The sequence below is a fragment of the Ctenopharyngodon idella genome, chromosome 18 (genome assembly GCF_019924925.1).
Source record: "Ctenopharyngodon idella isolate HZGC_01 chromosome 18, HZGC01, whole genome shotgun sequence".
Taxonomy (NCBI): Eukaryota; Metazoa; Chordata; class Actinopteri; order Cypriniformes; family Xenocyprididae; genus Ctenopharyngodon; species Ctenopharyngodon idella.
Window position 1 is genome coordinate 31,707,576 of NC_067237.1, and position 18,006 is coordinate 31,725,581.

General features: G+C 36.3%; 1 long non-coding RNA gene across 1 annotated transcript; it reads right to left on the reverse strand.

The window, feature by feature from the left end:
* Positions 1-8,662: 8,662 nt before the first annotated feature.
* LOC127499500 (uncharacterized) lies at positions 8,663-17,666 on the reverse strand. Its single transcript, XR_007926137.1, has 3 exons — positions 13,385-17,666; positions 12,774-12,928; positions 8,663-8,762 (listed from the first exon to the last, which is right to left on the reverse strand). It is a non-coding gene; the product is annotated as an uncharacterized LOC127499500 (long non-coding RNA).
* Between the last annotated feature and the right edge of the window lie 340 nt (positions 17,667-18,006).

The window sequence follows — 18,006 nt, forward strand, 5'->3', positions numbered from 1 at the left end:
TCCATTCTTTACACGTACACACGTTTTCATTTAACTTGAAGACTACAAAGAAAAAGGGTCACTTCTGAGGAATTTCAATCTTCCCAGGAGACAATGGGATACGTGCTCTCTCCCCTCCATCCATTACTCATTAATGATGTCATAATTCTGTTTAGATGACAGGAATGGAGACTTGAAGACAGAAAGTTAAATTCAGCCTGCTTTAATGTCGGAAAATAAATCAATACTATTCTTGCGTGCATTTTTAATATTAACTTTTTAACAAGAGGAAAACTTCAGAATTCACCATTTGGGATTTTGAAATGTCAATAAACAGTGAAGAAAGTACAGAACAATCTACATTTAGATTTAATGCTGAAGAAAGTAACACCTTGTATTTTATCTTTGGATGTTATTAAACAAATGCAGCTGAGACCGACAGGGATATAATGGGGTGAAAGGATCGGAACATGTTGCAAGTCAGTTCGAACCCATGTGAACTGCATAAGCACCATAACAACCAACAAGAACACCATAAACTCAAAATGTTACTCAAAATGTTAATAGCTCAAATGTATCTTTCTCCATTGACAATTATTCAAAATCAGATGTGTATTCTGCAAAATCTGACCTTTTAGCAAGAAGCATCGATTTTTCTAATATTTAATTATAATAAAGTGGATGTTTTGCCAGTGATTTTTTAGAGGACTCCTTTTTCCCTTTCTGCTGCCTTTGAAAATCCAAATAGTCAATAGTCAAAAGTCCTTGAGTAATTAGCTGAGCAATTCTCATCAAGATAAGTAAAGTAAATAATATGTGGCAAAACCCTTACTGGATGGATGGATGGATGGATGGATGGATGGATGGATGGATAATTATTAGGGGTTCAAGTGCGTAGTGCTGAAACCCTATTGTAATTGTTAAATTTTCCAAGGATCAGCATTCTCCCCTAAAAGTGATTGGCAGACCAAACCATAAGTCGTAGAGACTTGAGGGCTGGTAGTACTCATACCGCCTACAACGTTAACAAGGCTCGCCCCAATTGGCCTGACGGGGGCGCTACAGCGGTCAAAAGTACAGATGGCTCATAGCTCCTAAACTGTTAGGCCTAGGCTCAAGTGTCTTATTATCATTGGAATCCTTGGCTCAAGGCGGACAAGATGCCCTGGCGAAATTTCCGGGTATTTAGAATTTTTTGAAAAACCTACTTTTGCGAACTAGTCCTAGGTTTTTGACCCAATCGGAACCAAACCAGTGCAACAAGATTCTCTGGAGTCTGATGGTCAATAGTTAGATTCACGGTCCCTAAGGGCCGCCAAAACGTTTGAGGTGGGTGGAACCACTTTTACTAAAAAGGCTATAACTCGTGAACGGAATGAGATATTTTCACCAAACTCAGCACACCTATGTAAGAGCTCATTCTGTGGTCGCGTGAAAAAGGATGCTGCGATTGGCAAATGGTGGTGCTATAACAGGAAAAAAAAAAACATGAAATTCAATTCAATTCACATTTATTTGTATAGCGCTTTTCACAATACATATTATTTCAAAGCAGCTTTACAGAGAGTGCATGTCAACATTACAATTTAGAGAATGCAGTTAGCTAATAATGTAATAATTTAGGCAATTAATTTACAATCACTGTTAGCAATTTAATTGAAGGTAGAAGCAAAGAGCTCCTGGAAAAATTAATTACATATTAACAATAATTAGGATATATAGAAATTTGGGAATGTGCGTGTTGATCCAGATGTTGCGTCTTCTGAAGTCCTCGCAGGAGTTGGCGTTGTCTCTTCAAAAGTGTTGGTCATCTGAGGTCTTCTTAAGAGGCTGGATCCAAACTGAAGCTGATGTACTCTCTAGTCACCTCGGGGACGGGCGTCCTGAGGTAAAACGGAAAAGCAAATGGAGAATTAGCATAGCTAAAACGGCTATAACTACTTCACCGTTAGTCCGAGCGACTTGAAAATGTGCATCATCTTCATCCGAGGGACCACTATTGTCTATGAGGACATTGACGCATCTCGAAAAAACACGTCCGCCTGTCGGCCACTTTGAGCGGCTATCAGACAAGGTTAACGGAGGCCGACTGGAACGAAACTCGCTGGGCCTGTTTGACTCAAGGCCCTAGAGGCCTGTGAGAAATTCTAAAGAAATCAGCCACCGGGGGGCGCCTTCACGTTTTTCATGTGTGTAAAGCATCGTGTATAGCGCGATTTTTTTAGCGTATGGCCACGACATTCATACCACATGGTAGAACTCCTCACTCTGAGCAACATTACCTCTAGGACTGCCTCTATTTTATATAACCCTGGGAACTATTGATTTGTCCATCGAATCGTCCATCGATTTGTCCATCGAATCGTTCGTTAAATATTGGAGATTATTTCACAAACCAACATTGGCGAACTAGTCTTAGGTTTTTGGCTCAACCTCAAGAACTCTTAAAAAGCTTTAAAACCATATATTTTCAATAGTAAATTGCCTCTATTGGCTGTAAATGGTCTTTTCCTAATTTAAGTGGTTATATGCTTACTAAATAAAATGTAAAATCTTTTTGCGCAAGTGCTTAAAGCTTTAAAATGCTTGAAACCCGATAATTGCTGCTTGCAGCTATATTTATTATTAGTATTATATTGTCTGTCTGCTAACACGGAGACCAACCTCCACATTGTTAAAAAAAAGAAAAAAAAATACAGAGAGACCAACCAAACTCTGGCTCTTGTTTTGTTTGCGATCACAGTGGCCAGGCCCCAGAGTCTGAAGGCTGGCTGGGCAAATCTTCACTCAGTGAGGGATGAACTTGCCTGGAAGCTTGTTCTGCACTGCAAACTCCAGAAAGTGCCCAGCTCATGCATGGAGCTCCAGCAGGGATGAAGAGGTGAAGGATTTATGGCCCGCATCCTCCAGCTCACGCAGGCCACCACTTACTGTCCCGGCCCCTGACCAGCTAACCCTAGCTCCGTTCTGGTTCCTGCCCCTTCCGCCGCTGGGTGCGTTTAATTAGGTGTTAGGGGAACGTGGACAGGACAGCCCCCCCTGGATCCAAATCCAACAATGATCGTAGGATACTCATGGTCTGTGGATGTTTATAAACAGCCTGAGAAAAGGGAAAAGAGAAAAGAAGCACACTCATTTCTTAAGAAATCAATACAGAGCATTCAAGAACCTCAGCTGAGCACAGTTGTTTTTCTGTACTATTTTTTTTTTTTTTTTTTAAGTTGTTTGCCCTCTTGTTTGTGATGTTACAACAAAAAGCTCTATGAAATTGCACTGTATTAAAGTCTCTCCTATTGTGAACCTGTTGAATAAAATTCCATTGTCATGGGACAACATGGGCAGATGCTTTGATGGCTTTTAAATTGCTATGAAAAGCAATTAAGAATACACACCAATAATTTAATAACATAGGCGTACACCAATTGATATGAACCAAAGAAAAACAGCTAGTATTCAAAAAAAAAAAAAAATGTTCATGTTCCAAACATCTTTGACTTTTTTTTTTCTTCAGACGAATGACAAATTTATGCTATCTTAATGGCGCTTTTTTTTTTTTTGGAGTTGATATTCTGATTAACCTTTTGTATTCATCAGAAGACTAAAGGTCATACAAGGTTTGGAGGGACATGAAGGTGAGCATATAATAAATTACATGAATATATATTTTTAGTATCTGTTGTACAGATATCAGATTGTGTCTTTTCTGTGGTTCTTGGCTTTGTTTTAGCAAGTGATTTCTAAGAGGCCATACAATACCGTTTTCAAATAAAAACGTAAAACTTTTTTATGCGTGTGGCCGTTCATTTACACGATGATGGCGTTTTGGGGGCCTGAAAACGCAAACTTTTGAAAACAGGTTTCAAAGTGCAAGTTTTTGAAAATGATACCATTATTGTCTCTGTGTAAACTACAAAAATGCGAATTAGTGAAAACAGGGACGTCATGTGCACGCGTATTACGTTGTCAGTCTATTGGCATGTAGTTTTTCTTTACAAAGTAACCTCGCCAACAACTAGCCTGGCATGCATAATACAACATTTTTAGTTGATTTCGCGGATCTATATGAACAGGGATCGTTTTGACAATGGTGTCGTCTGTACACGAAAAATGCGAAGGAAAAACCTTTCCATTTTTAGTACATCGTTTTTGTGTAAACATACCCTAAGACAAAAAAGAAGTTTCATAACAGTGTGATACATGCAGTGTCTTTTACATTACCCTAAGTAAATCACTTAATGACCAAACACTAAACGCAGTGGATAATCAGTTATTATGACAATAGGTTATTCTATACACAAATTGATTAATTATTTAACTTCTGGGAGGAAATAAAGCATTTTTGCTTCATTGCAGTGAATTTAGCTTTTTAAGTGGCTTATATAACCACTAAGGACATCATTTACGTAAACACAATTCATCATTTACCACAAAGGGCGTGAATAAAAGTCTAAAAGAAATATTAGGGGTTATTGAGGGAGCTCAAAACAACATATTACATATAACCATTGAAATTTCAGTGCAAGAGAGAAAACAAAATGCTTTGGTTTCCAATAAAAACATGCATAACAGGTCATATTTTAAAATCCCTTTGTGTACTATAGTTCTGCTGATTGCAATGGCTATTTGAACCTTTGCTAATAAATTCCATACATTTTCCACAGGCCATTAAAGTTTAAATGCTGTTGCACCATGCACATGTTTACCATTAACTTTGTTACAGAGTGCATATATGAACATCAAATAAAGTGAGCTTATTAATCAAACTACACTAAACTTGATTCTCTGATTGTTGCATGTGTTTGATCAATGTGCCTTCACAACAGCTCATATAAAGTTGCATAACAGTTCCACCAAAAAATTGCAAATTATTATGATTATCATTTAGCAGTGCGGATTTGCAGAAGTCCTATCTTAATGTAGTACAATATATGTTCAAAATAGTATGTGAAACAGTATGCAATAATACATATTACAACTACTTTTCAAACTACATCAATGCAAAAGCACCATGTGTTGTGAGTGGTTTCCAAGACATTGCTACAAGATGTATTTAGATGTATTAAAGAAATTTACTAGAATGTTCTGAGTGTTTTAGCATGTTTCTATGATGTTGTTAGGGTTTTGTGTTCTCTGTAAATCAAAAGGGTCCACCCAAGTCTTTATGATATACTGGTCTTTAAATATAGCTCAAGTCCCTCCAACAATGTAACACTTGTGGAATTTTTAGAATATTTTATCATCCGCCAAGTAAAAACTGTAAATCCAATCACTTAAAAGCAGTAATAGCACACCTGCTGCACAATTTGAGTCATTCGTGTCTGTTCAGTAGGGGCTTTTGCACCAGAAGAATCTTTTCATAGTTTCTAGAACTATTAGCTAAAGTACCCGGATTTTGCCGTGTTAGCACCGCAGGAACTAGGAACGATTTTATTTCTAGGAACTCCTTTTGGGGAAACTAAAGGGGCTTTCGCACCGAATAGTTGTAGGAACTTAGTTCTAAGAACTAGCCACTAGGATAGTTCCTCAAGAACTAATTACTCCCCTGGGCCATATTCCTGGTTGCATTCGCACCAGGAATAGGAACTGTAGTGCTGGTTTAGACCCTACTCTGAAGTAGGAGCTAATTTAGTTCCCCAAAAGGAGTTCCTAGAACTAAACTCGTTCCTAGTTCCTGTGGTGCAAACACGGCAAAATCCGGGTACTTCAGCCAATAGTTCTAAGAACAATGAAAAGGTTCCTCCGGTGCAAAAGCCCCTTAAATTAGCTCCTACTTCAAAGTAGGGTCTAAACCAGCACTATAGGAACTATCAGTGGCGTAAGTGTACGTTGATTGGTCAAATATCTGTTCACTTTTGTCCGTGCAATTACAACAAAGGCGGACTGAAGCTCTCAAGCTCTCAAAAGTACAATAAAAGTGTTATACAATTAGTTTATCAGCCATAGCTGCTATATTTCAAGTCTTCTGAAGCTTTATGTGAAGAACAGATTAACATTTAAGTCTTTTTTTTTTTTTCTCTTATAATCTTTAAATCCAGTGAGATGTTAACTGCCAAGACTGGATCACTGAGTTGAAGTGGATCATTCAAATTTATGAAAGGGGTCATGAATTGAGAAATCAAATTTACCTTGATCTTTTGACATATAAGGGGTCATTGTACTATAAAAGTATCCTTCAAAGTTTCAGAACTCAAAACTTCCTTGTTTGTCCAAAAACAGCTGTGGATTTTGTCTCAGATGTTGCAATAGTGCGATGAAAGACCGCCTCTGTAGAAGAAGATCAACGCCTACAACTACATCATTGCCTCTTTAGCTCCGCCCACCAATTCATGAAGTAGTAAATATGATAGAGATGCATGATAGAGATGCCACTGAGAATTACAAGATGTTTTGGAGTGCCAAGTTGTGGAAAAACGTGGATTAACTTTATTTTTTACAAAGTTCCAGATCACGTCAGTAAGACACTGTTCATCTGTTCACTTCGTTTTACTGTGTATTTGTTTTTAATTTTATCAGAGACTGAAAATAAAAGACTTTGCAGTGCCGACAGTAATGTCGCAACAAGTGTGAGTAACAATGTTTTGTTTTGTTTTTTTACCATGTGTAACTATTGCTTTGTTTGTTACAGATCATCTGATATGTACTCACTTTACTTTCACATTACTGAAAATGACGAACGATGAATATCAGACTATATACAGTGAAACCAAAAATTATATACTTTTACTAGTGGGTGCAGGACACTATAGTTCATTTATGTAAGTGAGGATAGCAAAATAAAGTAAACTGTGACATATTATACCCAAAAAATTCTTCATTCGGTGGACTACCAGTAAAACTGATAAAAAAAATCTGGAACCAAAAATTATTCAGACACTTTGACCATGTTTTGCGTAAGTGTTATCTGACATAATTAAGATCATTTTTTCTTACACAGTTAAACTCTGAGATCTTGTCATATTTTATTACCATTTTTTATAAACTATAGTGAATAAACTGCATTAATGAATGAAATGTTCAAGGTGTCTGAATACATTTTGGTTTGACTGTATATAATCTGCTATATATATTAAAAGCAGCAATATATATATATATATATATTAAAAGCAGAGGCTGTTATTTCTTTTGATATACTGCATGTTCAGATATTCATACAGCAAAATATTCTGGGGGCCACGAAAGTTTTTTGAAAATGATCAAAAATGTTGGCGCTGACTGGCAACATTTGAGAAAAATGCTGGTGGGGAAAAAAGCTGAAAAAACAAAAACAAAAAACAAAAAAAATGACTAGAGTATCCTTGATATTGAGACGTAGGGTTGTCTTCTGATGCATGATCAGACTCTGGCTCAAAATGTGGCAAGCATTGGAAGTTTTCAGATCCATTCCACATGTGTAATGGTGGTGTCCATTTACTTCCATGTCTTGAATGCAGCATGACCATCAAAATTTCAAAGAGAGGGTCAAAAACAGGACCAAAAATAGCCTATTACTTCTAAATTATGATGTTTCTGATGTAAAAATCTTACTAAAATTATAAGTGGACCTGAAAGAACATTAAAAAATGTTTTAAAGAATGCAGTTTATGACCCTTTTTTTCCAGACTGTTTTTTTCCAACCACTTTATTCTTTCATGAATTGAACATGGCTGTTTCTTCATGAACATGCCAAGGAGAGCTTAACTTAATGTCAATCAATCAATCAATCAATCAATCAAAAATGCATGACTTCAGAGGACTTTAAACATAAGTCATATGGAGTAATTTTTGGTGCTTTTGCACGCTTTTTGAAGCTTGAAAGCTCCATTCATTGCAATTGTATGGATTAGCAATCAATACATTCTGCAAAATCTACTTTTTTCACAGAAGAAAGTCATATGTGTTTGGAATAGCATGAGGGTGAGTAAATGTTGATGTTTTTGCAAAATAAAATGAAACGTGCCCTTTCCCTTTATTTTACCCTGTCCTTTCCTGTGTCCTTTGGCTCTTCCAGGCACATTGTTGCCAATTTCCTTTTGGTCAAAGTGTATGTAAATCCGAATGACGTAATGTCTGACCTTACCACATAAAGAATACGTACACCATGAAGAACAGCATGCACGATGAAAACTCGCGCTTGGATGAGAGATTCTGCCCACAGGCTCAGGATTTCCAGCGTTGACACGAACAGTTGTCATGTTACAAGCAGCGCTGAACAGAGAAAAAGTAATTAATGTACGGATCGAGTCACAACATCTCATTTTCTCTGTGCCGTTGGTTGATTCTTATGTGTCATAGTTTACATTGTGACAAGTGATGTTAAATGCTAATGACTGCAACAAACAAATGGTCAGGATGTGAAGTGAAGCACAACACAAAAGAATCTTAAATTAGCCAAGTAATAGTAGCACAAATTAAACAGAGCATATGAAGCCTTCTGCTTCCCAGATTTTTCTCAATATGAGCAGTGATCTCAATGAATGAATGAAGTGTTAAAACATATACCCTGAATGCAAAGCAAGTCGCTTTGAATAACAGCATCTGCCAATGGCATAAATGTAAAATGTAGATGAAAATTCTATGTGGCACATTTGCAGTTTAACCCCGTGTGCGACTCATGCACATTGTACTTATGCATGCATTGCTATATGTGTGTTAATGTGTGTGGGTGTTTATTTACAGGTGTCTGCATGAGTGCATGTCGTCTTGCCTGTCATTATTTCTCTCCTGTCACCCAGTTAGACAGAACTGCTGACAGCAGACACTCCAGCAGGGCTGTGTGAGTCACGCTCGCCGAGATTCTGTGAGAGCTGGAAGAAAAGGACTGAGGTAAAAATGAGTTTTAAAGGAGGTGATATAGTAACAATCTATTAATTGGGTGTGTAAGAGAAGCCAGGATTTCTGTCAGTGACTGTGACCATTAAAATAATAAAATGCCGTCTGACAGACAGACTGAAAGAAATGCATTATATAAATAGTAATAAGCATTAAATATTCACACGCTTATCTCTAAAGCTCATTTTAATGTGACATTATGATGCTTTGGAAGCCTGTCTGAAGCTAAAAAGGTGCGCTCATAATATAAATGCTGTATTTTTAAGTCACTGACTGACAGGGAGCGAGGAAGGTACCTTTGGTTTCTGACACAGTGCTACTCTGATAGAAACCTCATTCTGTCATTTGCATACAGTGTTGTCGCAGCCAATCGAAGTAGGCTGATGGCCATAGGAATATGCCTTGCCATATTGTTAAGTGTGTAATTAGGGAATTTCAGTTCCTAAGCGGACAATTAAAAAACTTTTAGAAGTACAGGTTGCTGAACACACTGACATTTTTAAATGCAGCCGTTCTGCATATGGGACAAATTATTCAGGATCTTCTACACCTGGAGCTCAGTGTCTAAAGTGCTGATTTGACAAAAGTCGTTGTTGTTTTTTGGCCCACTTTTTGGCTTCAATTCCCAATCCACCAACAAAGGCTTATCTGAGAAATGAGCTAATGAAAAGAGTGATTACAAAGAGTGATTTACAGTTCTTAAAAAAGGAAACACATCCATCTCATAGTGCAATATGCACAAGCTAATCTTGAAGAGCAAAACTTACTGGCATAAAGTCCAATTTGAGGCTTATTCTGGCCAAGAACCACCTACCTAGACAGGAATAGAGCATCTGACTGACTTTTAAAGTGAATAACCAACCCATTTGTACATGTGTGCACTTAAAGTTGGCATTAAACAGAAGTTGTGATGGTCTTTTCTTCCCTATTGTGATGTGTATCCAACAAGAAATCTAGTCAGAAGTTGGATGAAAATTCTGTGAGTAGAGATGAGTTGAGATTTGAAGGAAGAAATGGAGGTGGTGTCATGAAGAGCCAGTGGAAGCGAATTTCATAATTTCGGTGCCATAACACTAAATGATCATGAAAAAGATTTAAAGGTTACTGGATGTATGTTATATTGTGTCCGCACAGAGACAGGTAACCAATGTAATTCACAGAGTAATGGGGTAATGTGGTCAAACTTTTTGGCCTGAATGATGATTCTGGCAGCAGAATTGTGTAAATATAGTAATCTAGCCATAGTTTTAGCAGGCAGCCCAAAAAGAGAGGAGAATTGCAGTAATTGAGGCATAAGATTATAAAAATGTGTGAACTAAAGTTTTAGCCTCTCTGGGGCTAAGAGCAGGCCACAGATGAGCAATATTGCGCAGGTGGAAAATGCAGTATTACTAATGGAGTTTATATGTCACTAAAAAGTAAGTCCACAATCTAATGTTACCCCCCATTTTTTAAGATTTTTTGAGAGGAAATAAAGCATGTTCTGACAATAACAAAACTGAGATCAGACTTATTTAAAAGGGATGGTGGACCAAATACAAATACCTTAGTTTTATCAGTGTTACATTTCAGAAAATTGTTGTGTAACCAGATTTTGATATCAGTAATACAGACATTTATTGTAGTGTAGAAGAAGGCAGAGCAATGGAAGCAAATATAAGTAAATTTGAAGGTCATCAGCATAACAGTTGTAGTTGAGTCCATGACGGCAGATAATATGACCAAGGTTTATATGCTGAATAGCAGTGGATCAAGGACGGAACCCTGAGGAACACCTTGAGTTAGAGAAGAAATTGAAGATTTGAAGTTGTGAATAGAAATGAATAATCGTTAGTGAGATATGAGAGCAGTGCCAGAGATGCCAATAGATAATCAATATGATGGGAAATAGTGTCAAAAGCTGAGCTAGCATTATAAGGATGGTAAGACAGCCAGAGTTGATAGATAATAAAAGGTCATTGGTAATTTTTTAATAGTGATGTTTCAGTGTTATGTCCTGCACGAAAACCAGATTGGCAGGGATCAAAGAGATCATTTTTAGACAGATGTGACTAACTGTGCAGCGACAACTTTTTGCAACGAACGCAAGGTTAGATATAGGTCTGAAATTAATCGTAATGGAAGAGTCAAGCACAGTCTTGTCTAAAGTACACTACCGGTCAAAAGTTTGGAAACATTACTATTTTTAATGTTTTTTGAACGTCTCTTATGCTCATTAAGGCTACATTTATTTCATAATAAATACAGAAAAAACAATAATATTGTGAAATATTATTACAATTTAAAACTATGGTTTTATATTTCAATATACTTTAAAATATAATTTATTTCTGTGATGCAAAGCTGAATTTTCAGCATCATTACTCCAGTCTTCAGTGTCACATGATCCTTCAGCAATCATTCTAATATGCTGATTTGATACTCAGTTATTATCAATTTTGAAAACAGTTGTGTTGCTTAATATTTTTTTGGAACCTGTGATACTTTTTTCAGGATACATTGATGAATAAAAGGTTAAGAAGAACAGCATTTATTCAAAATATAAATCTTTTCTAACAATATAAATCTTTACTATCACTTTTTATCAATTTAACACATCCGTGCTGAATAAAAGTATTAATTTCTTTAAAAAAAAAAGAAAAAAATGACCCCAAACTTTTTAACAGTATTGTTACAAAAGATTTCTATTTTGAATAAATGCTGATATTTTTAAACTTTTTATTGATCAAAGAATTCTGAAAAAGTATCACAGGTTATAAAATAATATTAAGCACAACTGTTTCCAACATTGATAATAAATCAGCATATTAGAATGATTTCTGAAGGATCATGTGACACCGAAGACTGGAGTAATGATGCTGACAATTCAGCTTTGCATCACAGAAATAAATTATATTTTAAAGTATATTAAAATAGAAAACCATAATTTTAAATTGTAATACTATTTCACAATATTATTGTTTTTTTTCCCCCTATATTTATTATGAAATAAATGCAGCCTTAATGAGCATAAATTACTTCATTCAAAAACATTAAAAATAGTAATGTTTCCAAACTTTTGACCGGTAGTGTAGTTGATACCACAACAATAAAGCGGTGTGCAAAGCAGTGTCTGCAAGGGACCAGCTGTACTGAAAACATCAATAAAATTTGCAAGTAGACTTTGTCAGCAAAATTCTGTTCATCCTAAAAAAAAAAAAACCAAACAAACAAAAAACAAGAACAAACAAAAAAAATAAACACAATATTTCACAGACATAACTAAAAAAAACAAAAAAAACAAACAAAAACAAAGCAGGATATACAGTTTTTCTAGCAGATTTAGAGTACTTACTAAAAAGTGCCTCAAACAAAAGTAACATGGTTTACAGAAAAATATTAAGCAGCACAACTGTTTTCAGAGATAATAATGTGAAATGTTTTTTTTTTGTGTGTTTTTTTTTAATCACCAAATCAGCATTTTAGAATGATTTCCGAAGGATCATGTGACACTGAAGACTGGAGTAATGATGCTGAAAATTCAGCTTTGCCATCAAAGGAATAAATTACATTTTAAAAATATTCAAATAGAAAACAGTTATTTTACATTGTAATAATATTTCACAATATTATTGTTTTTACAGTATTTTTATTTAAATAAAGGCAGCCTAGGTGAGCATAAGGATTTTTTTTATATATATATATGTACTTCAAAGCTATACTCATTTTCATGCTAAATAATAATAATAACAATAACAGTATTAAAAATATTAGTATTTAAGAAAATGTAGGATCAATATTTTTTCCAGTATCATTATTATTACCAGAAGAATCAATATTTCAAGATCTATCTGTCCATCCTGACTATGTGCACTCTGTGCTAGAAAATAGTAAACACACAGACATGCTTGTATGTGTCTATGAACCCATGTTAAACACAATAAAACTTAGTTGTTCTCATAAACACTCTCTAAATCCCATCCTGAGGGGATGTGATCTTATCTCACCTGCTTATGCATGATTTGTTTCTCTGACAGCTGAACTCTCCAGCATTGGGGCGACTCTGTGGCATGTCCAATGCAATGGATAATGTTGAGCTTGATGCATAGAAGGATAAAGCAGTGATGCATGATCTCACCAGCAGATAAGGCCTTGTTTACATCTGCAAAGAAACAAAAGCATTCATGAACATGCATACAAGCATCAGTGTCCTCAACCGTACCCCTCACACATATCGCATCGAATCAGCATGGGTCAAAGCACTCATGGTTCAAACAAATGTGCATTCTTTAACCAAGATATCCTTTAGAAATGTAGATGAATTCACGAGGAATGGATGCAAAGCCCCAAACTCTCTAGTTTAGGCCAAAGAATTTATGACATGAAAATATATTCACATATATTCTAAATTCATATCAGTTGAGAAGCCAATGGATGTGCATGACTTAATATGCAAACACATTTGAATCCAATAGCTGTTCAAAAACATCGAAAATCACCTAGTAAACGAAATCTGCAAACAGTCCTCTTCATAATAGATGGCCTTCATAAAATGCTCATTAGATTTAACAACAGAAAAAAATAGTTTAACATAGACTCTAAATGTTCATAAACGTACCTCTGCCTTATTTCGTAATGAATGGAAGACATTTAGGTGGACTCAAAGTCAAACTTTGTCCTGATGTTGGATGTCTTTGTGAGAGGGTGAAGTGGCACCTTGCCAGTGTTTTCCAGAGGACATCCTGAGATCATATCTGTCATTTATCTTCAACAAGGGGAAGAGCCAGAAACATTGTCCCAGTCCCTAGAACAGAGGGCAGATAAAGTAAAGACACTGCATACACTGTTTGTCCCTGGCCTTGTTTAACAGAGGTAGGCTGGTAAGAGCTGTGCACGTAAACCTCACTCCCCTGATCTCAAGAGGCGCTTTAGCGACTGACAATAGAGACTGCGGTCTTTAGCCTCGTTAGAGCGCCCGACTCCCATGCAGATGGACCTGGGTTCGAATCCCACTTAGAGTGGGCTGTTCAAACAGCTTTTCAATGTAACCCATCCGGGGGTGAGTGTAATAGACATAGGCCTGTAAGAACTGTGCGTGTAAACCTCACTTATCTCAAGAGGCGCTCTAGCAATTGACGCTAGAGACGCTATGCTCTTTAGCGTCCTTGTTAGAGGGCCCGACTCCCATGCCGGCGGACCCGGGTTTGAATCCTGCTTAGAGCGGGCGGTCGAACAGGAGGGGTTACACTTGCAATGTGTAATGCACATAATATGTTTTGATGCAAATCTGATTTTTTTGTCCCATTTACATGCACTTTAGACTATACAGAAAAGGTTATTGCAGGTTATTATTATTATTATTACTTTAAAGAAATTAGTCAGCAAAATGATTCACTTTTATTCAGCGAGGATGCATTAAATGGAATTAAATTTCAAATAAATGCTGTTCTTTTGAAATTTCTATTTCTGACAGTTTTCACAAAAATATTAAGCAGCAAAAACTGTTTTCAACATTGATAATGTTTCTTTAACAACAAATCAACACATAAGAATGATCTTTGAAGGATCATGTGACACTGAAGACTAGAGTAAATTCTGCTTGGCCATCATAAGAACAAATTACATTTTGAAATATATTAAAATAGAAAACAGTTATTTTAAATTGTAATAATATTTCACAATTTTACTGTATTTTTGATCAAATAAATGCAGCCTTGTTGAACAAAAGACTTCCTTCAAACGCAGAAAAAAAAATCTTTCTGACCAAAATTTTTTATTGTAGTGTATGTATATGTACAGATATACAAGCGAGCAAAATAAATTAATGTATATGAGTATCTATGAATATACTGTAAATAAAATATATACAACATAGCACCTATTTATTATTTTTCTACTAGTGTAACCATCTAGTGTTTTTATAATGATAAAACAAACATAAAATGTACATTTAACACCATGTCTTTACTGTAATCAAGCTCTGCTCCCATGCAAGCAATGTAGAAAGCCTAGACCTAACACATTTTCTAAATGCTTATTATGAACAGTGTCTTATTAACAAACAGGGCATGTAGGCACAGCAGTAAATTAATTATGAATATATATGATAACTGCACAATCATTAATGCAGTTTTACATATAAATGGAGCTTTATCATGCTAAGTGTGATTGAGGTCTCCTGTGTGGAGCCTAACGAGGATGAATCCTAACAAATACACACAGAGCGAGGGATTCTGGGAATAGTAGGTGATGTGACGCAGCTGAGCTGACCCTGCACTGAATGAGTGGGAGATTGTGGGCTGACGCAGTGGAATTGCAGAATTGCTGTATAACATTTCCACTAAAACACTCCCGCACGTTTATTTATAGTGCTGATCATGTGGAAAACGTGCATGAAAATGCACAGAAATAGTCATGAGCAGTGATTCAGATCCCACCGGGGTTATACATCACACGTCGTCACACATATATATGTTTCAAACACGCTTGAAAAACATGAAAGATGGTTTATGAGTTAGACATGCCCACATTAGCCCGGAGAAGAGAGACATTCATGAATAGAGACTGACAGTGCATGTGTGTGTATTTGATTCAAGTGGCTGCTGCAAGGGAAAAAGCAGAATTAGACCAGATTAATAGTGCAGTAAGCAATCATTTTGGAATAGCATGCATAAAATAGTCCCTATTAACTTAAAGAGATTAGAGAAATAGGTGTATCTGTCTCAAATCTAGACTCAGAAGAACCGTTTTGAATCATCTTGCCCATTCTGACATGTCTTTGGAGGTCAGGTTTTGCAGAGAGGCTGTGTGGTTGAAGGAATGAGGGCAGATCTAATTCAGTGGCTAAAGTCTGGCACAAGTTTGAAAAATGGCTAAAATCACTTACAGCATTTTTAAGCAACATTATGTAAAGCTCAGAATGAGGGTCACTGCAGCCCACAAACATCAAAATATCTCCAGAACAAGATGTTAAAGGATTAGTTGACTTAAAAATGAAAATTCTGTCATCATTTACTCACCCTACTGCAGTGGTTCACAAAGTGTGGGGCGCGCCCCCTAAGTGGGGCGCACGGGTACTGCAGGGGGGTGCAGGAGATAAGCAGAAAAAAGAAAAAAAACAGCTGTTGCAACGGCGAATGTGCGTAAATAGCGGATGGTGCTCTGCCTTTATAAAGTGGGAATAAACTCCAATTACACTGAATCGTTCTTCAGATCGATTCTTCAGATTCTTGACTTGTCATCATCTGAACAAGCCCAACATAGAAGTTGCTCGCCATAGAAAAGCACGAGCACCGCTCCAGCGGATGGAATCAAAAGCTGTCATTGTGAACGGCGCGCGCTCCACTGAAAACACCATATTCCAAGTCTTCAGATGGCGTTCTGTGAGGAAAAGACTGACATTTCAGTCTGGACATGCGTGCTTACTCTCCTTGGCACATTCATGAAAATTCTTAAATGATTCTTTTGTTTTTTAATGCAACACTGTAAAAAAAATCCCAGTGAAATTTACACAAAAAAAAAAAAATGAGAGCTGTGGTTGCCAGAACTTTTCTGTAAAAAAATACGGTAGCAACATTTTAGGTTTTACGGGACAGCACTTATTATACAGTTCAAAATTTAAAGGTTTATATTGTAATAATTATGGTTCATAACAGTTTATTTTACACACTGTAAAAAAAATTCTGTTAAATTTACAGGTAAAAGGTAAATTTAACAGTATTTTACTGTAAAATTACATTAAATGTACTGTTAGATCTATTACAGTTATTCACCATATATAGTATGGAAACTTTCTGTAAACCAATTAACTGTTTTTCACTGTAGCATTTTTACAGTCTTTTACCGTTAATATCATGATCATTTTTTTACAGTGAAGGATATGCATTAAACTGTTCAAATGGGACACTGAAGCTTGGAGTAATGGCTTCTGAAAATTCAGCTTTGCCATCTTTTGACTAAATTAAATTTTAAAATGTGTTAAAATAATAATAATAATAAAAAAACTTATTTTAAACTGTAATTATATTTCACAATATTACAGTTTTTTACTGTATTTTTGATTAGCCTTGAGCATAAGCAGACAGAAAGAAGCAGACTTCTTTCAAAAACATAAATAAATAAATTAACAAACAAACATACAATCAAATAAATAAACGCCGAACTTTTGAACGGCAGTGTATATCAATACTTTAATGAATTGGCCAAATTCCTGAAACTTACTTTTTTTTATAGAACTATTGCATAAAAGCAGTTTCACATTAGCAATTGTGCTGTTGCAGTGTTATGCAAAATGAGTCAGTAATTACGTAGAGTGTGTTTGGGGTCCTGCTAAATGATTACTACTTATCCAAACGACGATTTTGAATTCAAATGCTGTTTACATGAACCGTGAGGATGGTTAGGTCAAGTACAGAAGGAATTGAAAATAAAAGAAATCCAGAAAGAGAGAGAGAGAGAGAGAAATAGACAGTCTGTCACTTCTCCTCCCTAAAATATACAGACTGCCAATCATGCTCAACAGAGTGGATATTTATGCCCTGGTACTGTATGAAACATGACCCGGTGTGAGAAAGCACACACACACACACACAGCCCGCGGGTTGAAGAGCACAAATCCTCCAGCAGCGGGACTGACACAACAATCTCTCATCGCTCTATTTGCTGCCAAACGCTCGGTCCACTCATCTCTGCCTCGCCTCTGATCGTGCTCCAACCTTGAGCCGGTGTCACTCGAGACGCCTGTGCAGTGTTTGTTATTTGTCTTGTGGTTTCTCTCGAGAGTAGTCGCCTTGTCGCCAGATCGGTCTCAGCACATGCATGTGATCTCTGAAAAAAACAAATGACACTACAGTTATCGCCTGCAGCCAGTAATGAGATCATGGTGATGTCATCACCTGTGGGATTCAACAAAAAAGGCAATACTAAGAATGAAGATTACCAAGTCCAAATGGATGCAGAATCTCCAAACTGTAAATTCATGATACATTAAATAGTATAAAAACAAATGCAACAAATAATGCCAGGAGTGAAGCAGACAATATGAAAACACAGGTTGCATGTATTATTAATGCATGGAGGGAAACAATCCTCTACCGTTGCAAGAGGAGATTCAGTGTGACATTGATACACCTGAACATATTGAGCATAGTCAGAGCACAAAAAACATAAGGAGAGAGAAAATATTAGAAACAGGAGAAATGTGAATCACTCTGAACACTCATAAGACTCTCACCTTTACAG